General features: G+C 45.2%; 1 protein-coding gene across 3 annotated transcripts in view; it reads left to right on the top strand.

The window, feature by feature from the left end:
- LOC138467967 (synaptosomal-associated protein 25) overlaps positions 1 to 16,200 on the top strand; it is a 292,224-nt gene that overhangs the window by 182,394 nt on the left and 93,630 nt on the right. The gene's annotated exons all lie outside the window — the stretch shown is intronic.

Raw genomic sequence — 16,200 nt, 5'->3', positions numbered from 1 at the left:
TAACTGCAGCCGTGCAGTGGACTCCGAACACATTGTCGCTTTAGTTAACTTACATGTGAGACTTGACAGTCCATAGTTAGGTGTGAATCTTTCATTAGACATTTGTACGGGGCAACTGTGTTTTGGACTGGTCAGTTGTCATACCTCATGCCATGCATGCAATGCATCGGTGCCATAAACAAGCAAACACAATCTTCTGTCATCTTTGCATCTTTCATTGCGATCACTTAATCCTTCCTCATACTCTCACATCAATTATGATTGCATTTCGTTTCCCCTATTTAGTTGCATTGCCATCTCTAGAGAAACTTTGCCATTGACCAATATAAATTACAATAACCACTGTGAACTCTGAGGCAGGCATATGTCAACCAGCAGCATTCAATATTTTGAGTACTTCTTTTGTAGTGTCAACACATAACTACTTTGCACCACTGACTTTGCACGTATGCCTCCTGTAGGAAGCTGCCTGAACGCCCCATTTGATCAGGTGTGGAAAACACGCCACCAGGCACGGTGGTAGCTTGGATACTATGTGATGTACCTCACAGAGGGTGCATAGGGCGGGGTATCGCTGGCTCATTGTTCTCACAGAGAAGCTGTAACTGGCACTCATGAGTAGTCGTGTGCAATCTCTCACTGGCGAACTAGATCTACCAGAATGCAAAATAAAGAAGCAAACGGGCCCGTGGACCAGAGTACAGGAGAAGGGACAGCCAGCCAAAGTCTGCTTGTGGATCCATAGAAATGTGCAAATAACATCGGGTTGACTTATGCGTACAAAAGCAGGCAGCAGAGCGCTCGCCGACTATCTGATCCCGTGCTTCTGTAGTGGTAGACCCTGCGCCAGATGGAAAAGACTGCAAAACGCTGCAGTACGGCAAAACCTCACAGTTCCTATTTAAACTTGATAGGAGCCATTACATAATAAACCCACCACTGAATCTGATGAATAATCATAGAACAGGAGAAATTGAGCTTCAAGAGAGGACTAGTCAATCCCAGGAGGAAATGAAAGAACATGTGGGGAATAACCAATCACAGTCAGCCTTAGAAAGTACATCACTGCCTCGTGTGTATAAAAGAGGCTCTGATAGGTATTTGAGGGTGTTGGACCCAGAGTAAGCAGACATACGTGCTGAGCCTCCCTTGATGTAAAGGAGGATTGCGGAAGTGAAGAATACTCGAAGGCCTGCTGCCTGTAGGAAGCCAGCACAAGCCCGCCTGAGAGAGCTGCTAGTTACTGGAAGCCCTAGGAACAAGTGATGACCAGAGGGACACAAGACCACCTCTTAAATCCTTAGAGGAACTGGGGATCCAGAGTTGTCTGGAGATTTTCCCTAGAGACCCATATCCAAGAGGCGTAGATGACCTAGATCAGCCTCAGGATAGCAAGGTATTATCAGCTGCGTGGAAATGAAACTGAATGCGGTGGGGAGGGGGTATCCATTAAACCCTGATAACCCATGGTCTAGGAGAAGGACCTTTTGGGAATCATGAGAAAGGCAAAGTCTAGGAGGCACCGATTGTGCATCCTGAGAAACCCAAGACCAGGAGGGACCTGTTGTAAATCCTGAAACACCTAATGTCTAGGGTAGACCTGCTGTAAAACCCCAAGAAAGCCAAGGGCTTGGAAAGCTCATGAGTGAGTGTTGCATGGTTAAGGCAAAGCTCGACTGCCAGAACAACGTGAAGCATGACACCCGAGAGAGGCCTTGAGACGCAAGGTGAAAGCAAAGACACACGAAGAAGAGATTACATTGTGGGTAACTGTTCTCCAGAGGAGTGCTTCCGTTCTGTTGTGCAAGTCTACGGATGGACGTTTGAAGACTAGGTTTGTGACGCTTTGCTATGGGCCAAATCCTTGGAAATGTTGTGTTATTAGTTGAGGGTAGCCAGGAGGCTAAAATACTTGTTATGATTAGGCATTGGAACTTTACGGTGGGCTTCCATTCCGAGACTTTACTTTGTTGACTCGGGTGGCTCACAGAGCGATAAGGACTTGTAAAAGTAGGTTATGAATTTAGGTTTTTGAATCAGAACTAAGAAAGGACTTAGGCATCCTTGAGAAAACATATATGAATATTCGCAATTTGTATAGTTCTACCATGGAAATAGGACCATGTTCTCTTTCATTTTCTAGGGATGCCAGAATCACCATTTATATACTTCCTTTCCAAACGGATGAAGGAAAGACATAGCTGAGTACACATTGCAAAGGAAATACAGCAGAGCCCGGGCCTGTAGGCAATGAGCAAAATACACATGATCAGAAAATGCTTCCATGACTTGGGCATTAATAATTCCAGCTAGAGGCCCTGTGAGCAGTGGGTAATATGGTTGTCGACACTAATACATCCAGCAACACATTTCACAAGCTCCGCTGATTGGCTCAGTCAATCTCTCTGTAATTGGATGTCTGTTTGTATGGCAGCCTTTGCTATAGGTCACACAGCTGCATTCAGGGCAAAGCTGCCCATGATACACGCTTGCACAAAATGCTTGTTAAACGTGGGGGCATACTCTATATATGTGCAAGGCCTGTGATATCTTATGCTAGGTATTCCATCATATTTTCAGTGTATTTTGATGATGCTGATTCATAAAAGAGTAGTAGTAAACACTTTATTCGTCTTACCCCATTTACAAAGGGAATAACAATAAGCATATCACAATATACATATACACAATTTGAAATGAACTAGAATTCATACAGATCTGCGCAACCATATAGATACACTGGTTGCCACATTATAATACATACAATTTGCAGAGTAAGGCTAAGTTACAATTGTCTTCCTAACAGTTTTAAAAGAGGCATTTACATATTGCCAGAGATAAACTACAAATGATTATGGAAAGTAGAACCAAAGCTGGTGTATTTCGACAATGCATTTCCACTTTTGGAACAGAAATGTCTGAAAGCGCAGGGGCTGAGATCTTGCGCTCAGAAACATTTATTTTTAAAATGTTTTTTATTTATTTTGTCGAAGGCAAGTAATTACGATACAATAACTAGTTTAAAGCAATCCCACCCTCTCCCCTGATCTCTCCCCTGGTCCCCCTGTCTTTGGGCCTTCCAATGTTTGCGATGGTCTGAGGAAGCGTTTCACCAGCTGTGGTTGGAAGGTTAATGCTGGAAACTGGCTATGAACGTCCAGGCACCGGGGCCCAACAGACCGTAAAGTGGTGTAATGTTAATTCCTTTGCCGCTGTGACTTTTTCGGCCACCAGGATCTCCCAGACTTTGATCCACCAGAGGGTTATCAGGGGGCCCTCCAATTTTTTTTAACGTTGCCACTTAGGATGTCAACATTGAATGTTTGGCTTTCATGTATTTAACAACAGTTAAAGTTGAAAGAAAATAGCGTTCAAAAACTGTCATTGCTGGCAGTGCGCTATTAACATCATAGATCATAGAAAAAATGAATACTAAATGTAATCCACTAATTTCTCTAGCATATCCCGTCCATTCCGTATATTACTGCCATTAAGTAACGAACAGAAGGTGGAATGAAATGTCATCCGAAATGCCATTTGTCATCCAGTGTTTCCAAGGTGACGCTAGACACTTAAACACATGAACATTTGATCCATCTGTAGTGGAAAATAACGACCACTCACGATTCCAGTGGAATGATGAACACTTTATTAGTTAAGCAGTAAGCAAACAAACGACCAATGGCAACACAAGACTTTGGTGCAAGTGAATCCCCCGCCCTCCTGGGTCCAGATCTCTTATACTCACAGAAATTAATTGCCAATGGAAGGGGGGAGGTCTCCGCCTGGCGAGGTCACACCATGCAACTTCAATTGCTAAGCGAGACAAACCATCATTGTCCAGTCTTTCGATACCAGCTGCCCTCAGCAGTGCTTGTTAGTGCTATCAGTAAAAGCAGCACAGTGCAAGGCATTTCTTCTAGGTGAACATACCCGCTAATACTCCACACTCACCTCGAGCCAGGCGAGAGGTCTAGTAATATGACAACATCCGTCAACTAAAGCCGCCTTTCAGTAAAGAGCGAGTGCAGGGAACACACTTAGCTATGCCAAAATGGATAAGTGTCAGAAGCATGAACAGTGAAGGCGAGCATTCTTAGGTGGTGTGTGAAGCACTGTTTTTAGGATGACATGCCCAGTGCAGTGTACCATCTACCTTTATGCAGGATAGTGGTTTAAACACGGCGTAATAACAAACAGAATATACTGTCACACAATGGCAGGGTAACAGGGGGCTACTTATATGATCATGCCTTATTCAATTTTTCCTCACACCTTCATGACATGTTTGTTTTTTTTTACCAAAGGACAGGTCGCTTCCTATAATGTATAAGGATGCTTTGCGACTCATAATTGTTGCTAGGAATTTCACAGGTACTCTGTGAACCATTTGACCCATGAATGTGAGCATTGTTGTGACCACTAATCCTGTTGCATCTGACCACATCATCATACAACTCAACGTCATGATCACCCATTCATTCTCTCCCACCTCTAACTCTCTGCTATCCAAATGTAAGCTCAGTCCTGATGCCAAGGCCCTGTACCTAACCAAAGTCAGGCCTCCACTCCTCGCTCTCTCTCCACCCCAGACCTCTTTTACCGAGAAGCTGGTCCTTGTCTTTACCTCTGCCCTCATTCTCCCTTTTACCAACACTCCCTGAGATTCACCACCTCAAGCACAGCATGTAACTCAATCAATGGCATTGGTGCAAAGACATATCCCCTTTCGCTACTGACCTCCTATAAGGCTGCTCTCTCTGCCCTTTCTACTGCCTAGAGAGACCCTAACTCCAACTACTTCCCCAAAATGGTCTCCTCGGGCTGCTCCCACACCTGAAAACTCACTAGATTTTGGCCTGGGATCTGCCACCCTTGTACCCACTCTCTCCCCTCCTCTTCGTCAGCTAACAGCTTCATCCTCTACTACTCACCTAAGTTCTGAGACCCCATAACCAACTTCACCCTTTCCCACTTTGTACCACTTTTTCTGCTCTCTGGCTCACTTCTATTCTCTATTCCTTTCCATTTTTGTCTTCTTATCCCCCACAGCACCTGCTGAATCAGCAATGGCTTTGCTAAAAGCTAACCAATCCGGGTTCCCCCATCAACCTCTTTACACTTTAAACAATCAAGGCACTGTCACTGTCTACCTGCTCCTACTGCATATTCCACTTTAAACTGTCTCTTGCATCAGGCATTTTCCCCTCTTGCATTAAAACTGCTAGCAACAGGCCTACCCATCCTCGAAACTCCCTCTGTGGACTCTAAAAGCCCAGCCAACCGGCATACAATCTCCCCCCACCCCTAGTTCTCCAAAGTCCTCAAATGAATAATATTTCATCAGATCACCAGATACCTTGAGGCCAATAACCTCTGCAATCTCTTCCAATACAGATTTTGCAGCTGTCACTCGCACCTCTAACTTTATCACCAATGCCCGTTACTCCACACTCTCCTTTATCCTAATCCTTCATGACCTTGACCTCTCTCTGGCCTTCGACACTCTAGACCACCATTTTCCCCTTGTAATCCTCTCTCCCTGGCGTCCAAGATACTGCCCTCGTCTGGATTGCTTCCTTCCTCTCTGATGAATGATTCACTATCTCTTAGAGTCTCCCAGGGCTGTGTTATAGGCCCTTTATTCATTAACCGCGGCCCATATTTCTTTGGCAAGGTCCACTTTGAGTTTGGCTTTTGCCTCCACCTATTCTTGATGATATCCATACGTTATTCCCCTTTCCACCGTGACCATGCACAGGGTCTAATGCTGAGCCCCACCAATACACCAGTTTCTATCTTCCCGTTGGTGTTTCTCTACTCATCCACTCTCTCTCATACCCTTCCCCCAACCTCCTCATACAATCGCCTAAAGCAGCTCAACCTTAGGTGTCCTCTTTGATGGTGATCTCAAACTTCACCAATTCATTTTCTCCACTGCTAAATCATCTAGACTCAAGTTGCTAAACATAAGGTAAGTCTCTCCCCTTCTTCCCTGCCAATCCACCAACACTCTCATCTCCCTTGTGCATAGTCATTTTGACTACTACTCCAGCTTTTTGTTGGACCTCAATCTATACAGTTGCATACTTATTCCACAGCAGCAGCTTTACCTCCATGCCTGGTCACTACATGCCACCATAACTACATCACTAATTCAGGCTTCATATAGCACTTTTACGATACTGATCTTTTGTTCATGATGCAGGTTTTACTGTAAATAGTCATGTACACTGTGCAGTTACCACTTTAGGGGTTTCCCAGCACCGTAGCTTACCCAACAATGTTGTATCTCTCCACCGCACACCCCACTTAGAGATTTTCAGACGTGGATGAATAGGGAACAGAAGGAGTTGGAAGGGTAGAGAAGAAAGGAATAGCAGGAGAAGCCTACTCAAGGCAACACCCATAACAATGAAGGCAATTAGGAGAAGCAGAAAGATGGGGGAGTCTTCGCACACGCTTGCCTACGTGCAGGCTGAATTGTGCGTTGCATTGTCGTTCGCTTATTGCTAGAGGTGGGTTAGTGGAGTGGCAGTTTATTGGTACGTCTATGGGTAGTGCCTATAGTTTCTGTGTGGGTGTGTGATGGGCAAGAGACAAGCTCTAGCATGTAACTGGAGTATGCAGGCCTGTTTGAACTAGATACATCTGAAATCCCCACTTCAAACCACAGGGCACTCACTGATCCTTAGACTGGAAAGCTTCTGTGGGTCATAACAGCGTCAGGAGTTGACAGTGTAATAAGGAAAATGTGGGAGGTGGTCAGGAGACATGGTGGGAAGGTACAAAGAAGGAGATCTAATAAAGCTGTTATGTAAGTGTAGTGCAGTGTGTGTGCGTGTGCATGTGCGTGTACATACACAGTGTCAGGCTTCCCAGGTTGGCTCAGGAAGGGTAAGGCATTTACCACTGACACTGGAAAGTGGATCTGTCTTCAGAAGACAAAGGCCACATAGGCCGTAGTGCAGTCCTATAATCATTACTACTAACATCAAAACGAGGTTGAAATAAAACCTTCCACAGTGCTTAAAACAACTAATATGGCCACGAATGACACATTATTCAGGGTAGAGTAATACATATCTTCCTCTTTTATTCGTTTGCCAATTGCTAATGACATAATCAGTATTTTAGTCCATGTCAAGTTATTGACATTAACCGTGCCGGGGTCGGTCTTGCATCACAAGGTGTCTTCTGCTGATTATCTCTCTTCTTCAGGCTCTTTTGAGGACCAGTCCAGTGCTGGGAGTAACCGACAGAGAGGCAGCTTCTTATTTCCGCTCATGCTCTGACTGCCGGAAGTCACGTTCTTTCTTACTTAGAGATACAAGCAGCACACTAGTCACACTTGGAAGAATGGTTCTCTTCATTGCGGGCACATCTACAGGTGTGTGCTTCCTCTGGATTACTGCTTTTTAGGATTACTCTCCTTGGTGGGCTGCTGTATCTTAATAGCAAGAAGATTCTATTTTCATTTGATGAAGTTGAATTAAACAAGTTAGGTTGGACACACGGGTTGTTGTGGTACACATACATCAACACATACAATTTGGAATTTCAGGCTTTCCTTTCATGGCGATGTCCATTGCTCCACTATATTTTAACATGATTTTCTTAGCCAACCAATTCTACGCTACACAAGACTGGTCCTTGTTTAGAAGTTACACTGTGAGCCCTAAGGACGCAAATCCAACCCCCCCCCACGCTGCGTTGCCTTCTTTTTTTTTTCAATGTGCATTCCCTCTAGCTAGCAGGCATCCACCCGGTGAGTTCTTTTGTCCAGCCTTTGCTGTCCTGCATAGAAGAGTGGAGGTATTTTAAGTTGAATTCTACAGGCTCAAGATCCAAATCTGCTTCACACACTTTTGCGAGTGTAGCTTCACGCGACACAGACCATTTGGGTTCTTTGGCTTCATATATGCCCATCTTTCATACACCCGTTCAATGTGCTCATAGACCCGCTCATCATGTGCCAACTGGTTTCAAGGGAAGGCAAACACTGCCCGCCCTCCTGCTTCTTAGCTGAGCCAAACCGCAGGGTATCCCACTCTCCTGCTTCTTAGCTGAGCCAAACCGCAGGGTATCCCACTCTCCTGCTTCTTAGCTGAGCCAAACCGCAGGGTATGTATGCACGTAAGGGACTTATACATTGCAGCCCAGGTGGGAAGCACCAGAGTGCTGAACATGAGGGAATCACCCAGTGGGGCTAGAGTTCATGGGAGGAGTTGCAGAGGTTATTGGAATTTCTAGGGGGAGCAGAGGAGAGGGGTAGAAGAAAGGCAGGGTTTAATGGAAAGATTAGTGATTTGTGAACTGTTCGTATGATAGTAGGGTCTTTAGGACCATTCTCATGTGTAGGATGGAAGGGGGAAGTCTGTCCGGCTTTGGTTACTTGTTTCAGGGACAAGGTGCATAGCAGAAAAAGGCCTGCTTCCTAGTTTCCACCCGCTATGCAGTACTTTGCTTCCAGTGTGGAAGTGTTCTGGCTGCCGCTGGAGTTTTGGCCTCCAAAGATGGTGTGCGTCTCAGCCCGGTAGGGAGTTGTTTTGCTTGTGACTGTTTTGTGGGTGATCCAGGTTCTCTTGAAAATGATGCATTCTTGGAAAGCGGGCCAGTGAAGCTCCATCAGTATGCCCGTGATGCGCTCAAAATGTCTTGGTCCTGTGATGCACCATTTGTCAGAGGAGCCAATGTCACACCTACGACTGCTGCCTGCAAGTAGTATAGGCAGCCCTCCAGCTGATAACCGCTGCATGTGGTCGCCACATATGTAGGCACTGCTTGTCTTTTTGGAAAGGTCCCCAGGGCTGGCCTTGTGAAAGTATATGGGCCTTTGTTTTGTGTAGGGACAGATCCAGTGAGGCACAGGGTCAGCTGCGCTTCACTATGAGGCTTGACTTTCCTCACTGCAAATTAGCTTCAATACCACCAAACCCTTACTGCTGCACTGAGGCTGTATTGCTGTAAACCGTGCTACTGCACTTCCCAGCTTGACAGGGAGGCAAGAGCCTTGAGCACCATGTTATATTATTTGTAGAGATAAAATAACTCAACCAGCGACGGCCTACAATAGTAAATATCATAATGGCCCACGTAGCTTTTTTATCCTGTTACATTGTGGTGACATGATGCCCTGAGAACACTAAACCACAATATGTAGGAGATGGCGAACATCATCCAATTAGATGGAAATTGACGGCTCTGAGTTTCTGGAGTCACCCTAACAAGAAGTAGAAGAAGAGAAGGAGTAAATTATGGCACGCTGTGACCCATACGTTGATTCAAGTTGCTATGCTATGCTCCAGTCATCCAATCATGATATCCATTGCTCTATGGTGTGTTCCCGAACACTGGCCCAAGACTACTGTTCGGAGCGATACCGTGTTAGGTAAGGTATGACATTTTATTTGCTGTTCAACAGCTATGCCTCGTTCCATTGTCACAACCAACGCCCACCCAAACCTACAATATCACCCACCATCTGCTTTCTCTTCTTGCCACAGCGTGCATAACACAAATCACCCGCTAATTACATTGCCCGGCATCCGCCACCAATGCCTGCCACATCCCTAAGCTGCTCCGACACTTACCTGCACACAGGCACCGCTCTAGCCTGCAGAACTTCAACATCGAATAACACATGACATACAGGAAGTGCACCCATCTATGACAAACACTGTGGGAATCGGCGCCATGTGGCTGAGCAACAACACTCAACACAATCAAGCATCAGCCTTTGCTCTGCTGCGTCTACCTCGACACCATTACCCCTCCCACAACCCCGCCTCTTTGGCACATGCTAAAAGCCAATCTACAACACAATGTGGTAGCATACCTTAACATAAGTCCTACATGTGAAGATCCGTTTCTTCGCAACCTAAATGCCTGACAAGCCATATTCCGCAGCAGCACAATACGCCGCAAGCTCCCTCTGACAGAGTAACATGAAATTAACGAAATAGGACACTGACAGCACTCGCCTAAAAATCCACACGTACTGAAATATGTATAAAATCAATACGTTGTATCCTCTTGCATGTGGTCGCTCAAGGTTGTTAAGCAAGCATTGTTGCTGATGGCTACTAATCCCTTCATAACTAATGGTGTCGTCAAAATATGCTTGCATCAAGTAATATCTGCTTTCTTTTTAAGTGCACATATTTTTAAAACATTTAATCGATACCTCAGAAACAACGCTAATCACATACTAATGCTTTACCCGTGTTTGGGAAAGTGTTTTGACTTGCAGGGGGAAAGTATTAGTGGATTTCTGGGAACCTCAGAAAAGGGCTTCCCATTTCTGAGTTAAAAGGAGTAGCACTGCCTCTAGCGTTGAGGTGCTGAATTTCCTAACTGTGTAGCAATGTATCATTTGTTCTTTCAGCAGTGCGTCATTTCATCGTGTGTGGATAGGGGCCCTGCCCACTATGATAATAGGAATGAGATTGTGAGGTTGAGCAAGGCCTTTAGGATGGGCCGTGCTAAGGGATCGATTAAACAGCTCCTCTGGCGCGCTGTGAGCACGCTGCGTAAACTTTACCACATGACACATATCCCTCACGAGAATTAAATAGTGGAGATATTGCTTACACCATGATACAGTCTACATGTTCATGGGTTGATTAAAGCATCATACATTGAAAACACTGGAGTAAAGACATGGAACCGAAAATAGGCAAGGGGCAGCAACTTCTTGACCGAAACAGTGCCAAAAACAATGCCAGGTTATTGGACCTTCCTGGGAAAGTCTATGTTCATAAAACTCTTAAGGTGATACACGGAGGCCAGTGCTGGAACCATGTGATCATTGTTACGCACTTCGTTAGGGTCACTCCTGACCGAAGGACTGCCCTAAACTGTCCTTCTTGCCCAAGTATATGACTTTTTCCAGATATGATCGAGAAGGTTCTCCTCGGCTGGGAATGTGTTTTTTATTAAGCAGACAAAGTACAGTTCTCGCCAAATGAGTGAAAAAATGGATGGCTGACAATGGCTTGTCACTCATCGACATGAAAACAGCTGATGACTGTGGGCACAGCCGCTCGGCTCAGTAGGTTGACCCCAAGTATGGGAATTTCTCATAGCAAGATGTTCCATTGCAACTCTACCGAAAGTCAGAACCTTGGGCATGGTGTTTGATCAAGAAAGGAAGATGAAGGCCCACGTGAACAACCTAGTAGCCTCATCTTCTTATTCCATCAAGTTGCTCAGCCAAATAACACCTTTTTGACACATAACAACTGTGTGTCTATTGCCAGAGCCATTTATTAACTTATTTATATAACGCACCAAACCCGAAGATATGTAGGTACTTATGCTTAAGAAATTGGTTACAGTGCTTATAGTTACAGGACAGAATGAGCAAGAAGTAGTTACATCATAAAGTGCAATGAAGTAAATGTAGTTACTGGTATTAGGTTACAGGCAGGAACAAACAAAAGGTAATTACATAACAAGAGTGCAATAGAGTGAAGGTGGGCACAATAGAGTAGCCTAGCCCCATGTTGCAGGAAGGCTAGGTCACAGGGTGCAGTAGGGTCCAGGTGGGCACATTTGTGGAGCCTAGCCCCATGTTGCAGGGCAGCTGTGACATAAAGATGCAGAAAGTCAAATCAAGTGGGAACATGTGAGGAGCCTAACTCCATGTTGCAGGGTGCCTGCGACACAGATGCAGAAAGTCAAATCAAGTGGGCATATTTGAGGAGCCTCACCCCATGTTGCAGGGCGACTATGACACAAAGATGAGGAAAGTCAAATCAAGTGGGCCCATTCGAGGAGCCTCACCCCATGTTGCAGGGTGCCTGTGACACAGAGCTGCAGAAAGTCAAATCAAGTGGGCACATTCGAGGAACCTCAACCCATGTTGCAAGGCGGCTGCGACACAGAGATGCAGCGAAGACCAGTGGGCACAGTGGGGACAGCTAGATACAGAGTTCAGGCACACAGGCACATACATACAACAGGGGGTTCAGCTAGGTACAGAGTTCAGGCACACAGGCACATACATACAAAAGGGGGGGCTGCTAGGTACAGAGTACAGGCACACAGGCACATACAAAAAGGGGAGGCAGCTAGATACAGAGTACAGGCACAAAGGCACATACAAAAAGGGGGGCAGCTAGGTACAGAGTACAGGCACATACCTACAAAAGTGGGGGAGCAGCTAGGTACAGAGTACAGGCACACAGGCACATACATACAAAAGGGGGGCAGCTAGGTACAGAGTACAGGCACACAGGCACATATAAAAAGGGGGGCAGCTAGGTACAGAGTACAGGCACACAGGCACATACAAAAAGGGGGGCAGCTAGGTACAGAGTACTGGCACACAGGCACATACATACAAAATAGGGGGCAGCTAGGTATAGAGTACAGGCACACAGGCACATACAAAAAGGAGGGGGCAGCTAGGTACAGAGTACAGGCACACATGCACATACATACAATGGGGGGTATACCTAGGTACAGAGTTACACCCAGATGCGTTCAGACAGCAGACAGGGAGCAGGCATCAGCCTTAGGAGTGGGCCTTGGGAGGAGGGCCGGCCAAGCCTGCTGGCTCTCTGATAAGCCAAGAAGACCTGAACCCCAGCCAATCAGGGGCAACAGCAGAAACAAAGGCCCCGGGCACTCTGGTGCACACGGTGCAGGTGTCCATCATGGAATGGTTAGGCAAACCATAATACACTGTGCAAATTGGGCTGCCTCCAGGCAGGGACAGGCGTGCGGCACAAAGTAAATCCTTTTTGTCCTGGTACAGTGGATAGTCGCTGCTCGAAACACATTGCTGAAAGCCGAAGATCAATTTTAGTGAAGACAATTCAAATGTTTGCGCGCGATCTCGCTATGCTTGAATTAAGCACCCAGAGCTCACCTTGGATCCGTGATGGTGTCGGGAATCAGCGGTGGTCTCCCGATGGTGGGGGCTGGGGGGCAGGGCCATCAGCACCTGGGAGCTTCCGAAAACTTATTGGGGCTGAATTGTACTACTGTGCCATCATGCTGCAGGGTATTGGGAAAAGAGAGATAACGAAGCTGCAGCCGGTCCAAAACTCTACTGTTCATGCTGTAGACGGCTTTGGCAAGAGAGATCACATATCTGAGTCCAGAAGAGTGCTGCATTGGCTGCTGGTTGAAGCAAGGATCAGGTTCTGTCTACTCTCTTACATACAAATGCCTTTTTGGTCAAAGCACATCTTATCTCTCAAACAGGCTGTTTGGCAGCCTGTCCGAAGGGCTTTGAGGTCAAACAATTCTCATCTCCTGCACGTGCCAAGTTCCAAACTGGCCTTGGTCAGCCAGGGCGCATTTCATTATGCAGCAACTAAGTGCTGGCATGCCTTACCTTCAGACCTCAGGGGCTGTCTCTCTCTTGATCGCTTTAAGCACCGATGGAAGACTGGCTTATTTGAATGATCCTCTTGATTCATTCTTGATGCTTCTCTCGCTGTCTCCCTCGACTGATTAATTGTGAGGAGCTACACTTGACTCAATCCCTGAGCCTCATTCGTGGATTCTGTAACACAGAGCTGCGAGCCACTAGAAGCCCCCCAAGGGGGTGTTAGATGTCTGACCGGTGTGAGATGCCACAAGGCCTAGGGGAGGGAAGAGAGTGCTCCTACTCTCTGTGGGACACATAGTGTCCCCTAGACATGGTGCCTTAGAAAATAAAGGACTTACCTTGAAAGAATACCCACAGATGCATCGGTAGAAAGGAGTGAAAATCACGCTTCCAGCCTCTTAATTTCTTGTGCAAGATACAACTTGTAAAGCGGGAACATGCCACAGAGAAGTCTCAGACATGGCCCATGCCATTGCACCCCAAGCAAAGTAGGCACGTCACCATTAATATGTAGCTGCTGCAGTTAAGACAGCGCTTAAACCCACCATTCTGGAGCATAAACCCAGACGTTCCCAGGCATGAAAAAAAATGTCATTTTGAGATGGTGAACAGTGCAGCTATGCATGCTTCAGTCCGGACCCATGCAGAGAGAAGGACTGAGGGGAGAAGGACTGAGAAGGAGCCAATAGCTGCCCATCAGTACCAGGAGCTACCACTGGGGCCCTAGGAGCTAGCATATGGTAACACAAAGCGTGCTGCAAATCTCGCTTCCACATGCGATGCATCCATTATTTATGACCTGGTGCCCTTTATGTGTCTCATAAATGTGTACTAATATAAATGTGTGCTTATGCTCTTTTAAACACAATCCAACACACAGAGTTAATATCCAGTAGACATGTTTGCCTGGCACCAGTTGGCCTTGGGGGTCAAAGGTATCTACTGCTACCTCTTGGCCTCAAGCTTGCCAGAATCTCCTAGGATACAAGCTGGAGCTAAGGAGCTCCCAGCTCCTGGCAATTTTGAACCCTGGCATGAGAGGCTCCAAAAAGGGGTGGGGCATCCAATGTATGTGCAAGCCCTCCCATGATCCTGTCCCTGTTCCCAAAGGTGTCCCACAAGTATCGAGGAAAGGGGGAGGGTATATCAAGTTTTTATAGAATGCTTCATGTTAGATGACTTCAAGTTCTAAGCACCATGACACCAAGTGCTATTATTATCCAGTGTGATCCTATTCAATTCATCGACCTCGGAAGGATAAAGGGCTGCCTCAGCCCAGGTTGGATTTGACATGTTGATCCTAAATAACAAAGGTCGCTTTCTTGTTTTCGGTCTCAGCTAAATGATGTCATGCACTCTGAGGGCAAGTTCATCTCCTTAGTGTCTCGCTTATGTTGACAAATATTTGAGAACAGGCAAACTCTATCCATTGTTACGCAACCAGGTTATGAGTTCATATACCAACATTACTACATTTAAAAGATGACTCTTTTTCTTGATCCATGTACTTGCTAATTTCTTATGTGTAAAAAAAGAATATAGAGATTTATAATACAAAGTAAGAATGTCAAAAGGTTTAATGGGATAAAAAACTTGTGAAATTAAAGTGACAATGTGCTCAAGCACTACAGGCCTTATTGACATTTTGCACAGCATTTTCATTGGGTCAGAAATAACCCTAATGCAGATATGTAGTGTTCCAATGCATTTTCATTCACCAGGGAACAGTTAGCTCAAGTGTAAATGCCATGCAAAGTTGGCTCTGCATTGCTGGAAAATGCCTTCACTCTGGGCCCGAAGATTGTTGAGTTTGGGCCAGTATCCATATTTCGTTTGCGAACCACCAAATCGTCACACCGAAGTACAGATATCAAGTTAATGCACTTTTGATATGTTTCATGTGAAAAGTTCCTATAAACTATAGCACATTAAAATTAAACAAATAATATGTTGCAATGATCACATAAAAGGACATACTGTACCTCTCATTTATGCCACTCAGATACAGAAAATCCATTTTCAGCCCATTTTATATGCATTAAAGTGTAGGTTTTTAAAATCGAAATTCAATACAAATAAGTGTTTAAAAAAACAGAACTGTGAATTTGTAAATCAAGGATCTTGACATCATTCTTATGATTAAACTGCCTTCTATGATTGCATTTAATGCATGTTTTCATGAGTCGCTTCATGATCTAAGGCATCCTGCAATGCCCTTGTAAAAGCGTGTACATAATCTTGTTATTGCAAGCTAGTTGTGACATAATTACTGTCCCGTGATGAGGCAATGCCATCACTATTTTCAATTTTCGACAGTTGAGTTGTGATGTCGGAATACCTGCTGCTTGAGCCCTCACAGAGCAGCAGAATTCCAGCTGCCTCTGCTGCACGGCATTAAACCTGTTACTAGCTTTCAGATTCCTTTTCTGAGAAATAGCTTCCTGCGACACTTTAGACTCAATAATTGATAAGGAATAAGGGTAGTATGTTTATTTTGTGCACTTCTGGAGTCAACCACATGAGTTTAATAATCTGCACATTATTTCTTATTTTAGAACATAAAACCTTTTTTTCGATGCATTTTATTAAACTGCTTAAACTATTTTTCTGCAACATATTAGCAGCTGCATATTGTTTTTTTTTATCCAAACCGATTCTACAATGATGTATTAACAACTGGAGGATCTGTTATATAAGATTTAGCAGAGACCAGGTATTGAAGGGGTTGACAGTATGTGGCCTTGTATTATAAGGGGTAGAATACCCACTGCTGTATGTAAAAAGGAATTGCAACCCCCCTCAGAGTTCCATGACCTAAGGGAATTTGACTTTAGGCCTCATGTCTCTGTTTGGTC

Source organism: Ambystoma mexicanum, chromosome 4q (genome assembly GCF_040938575.1).
Source record: "Ambystoma mexicanum isolate Mex_15411 chromosome 4q, UKY_AmexF1_1, whole genome shotgun sequence".
NCBI classification, from domain to species: Eukaryota; Metazoa; Chordata; class Amphibia; order Caudata; family Ambystomatidae; genus Ambystoma; species Ambystoma mexicanum.
This window is presented reverse-complemented; position numbering and strand designations above follow the sequence as displayed.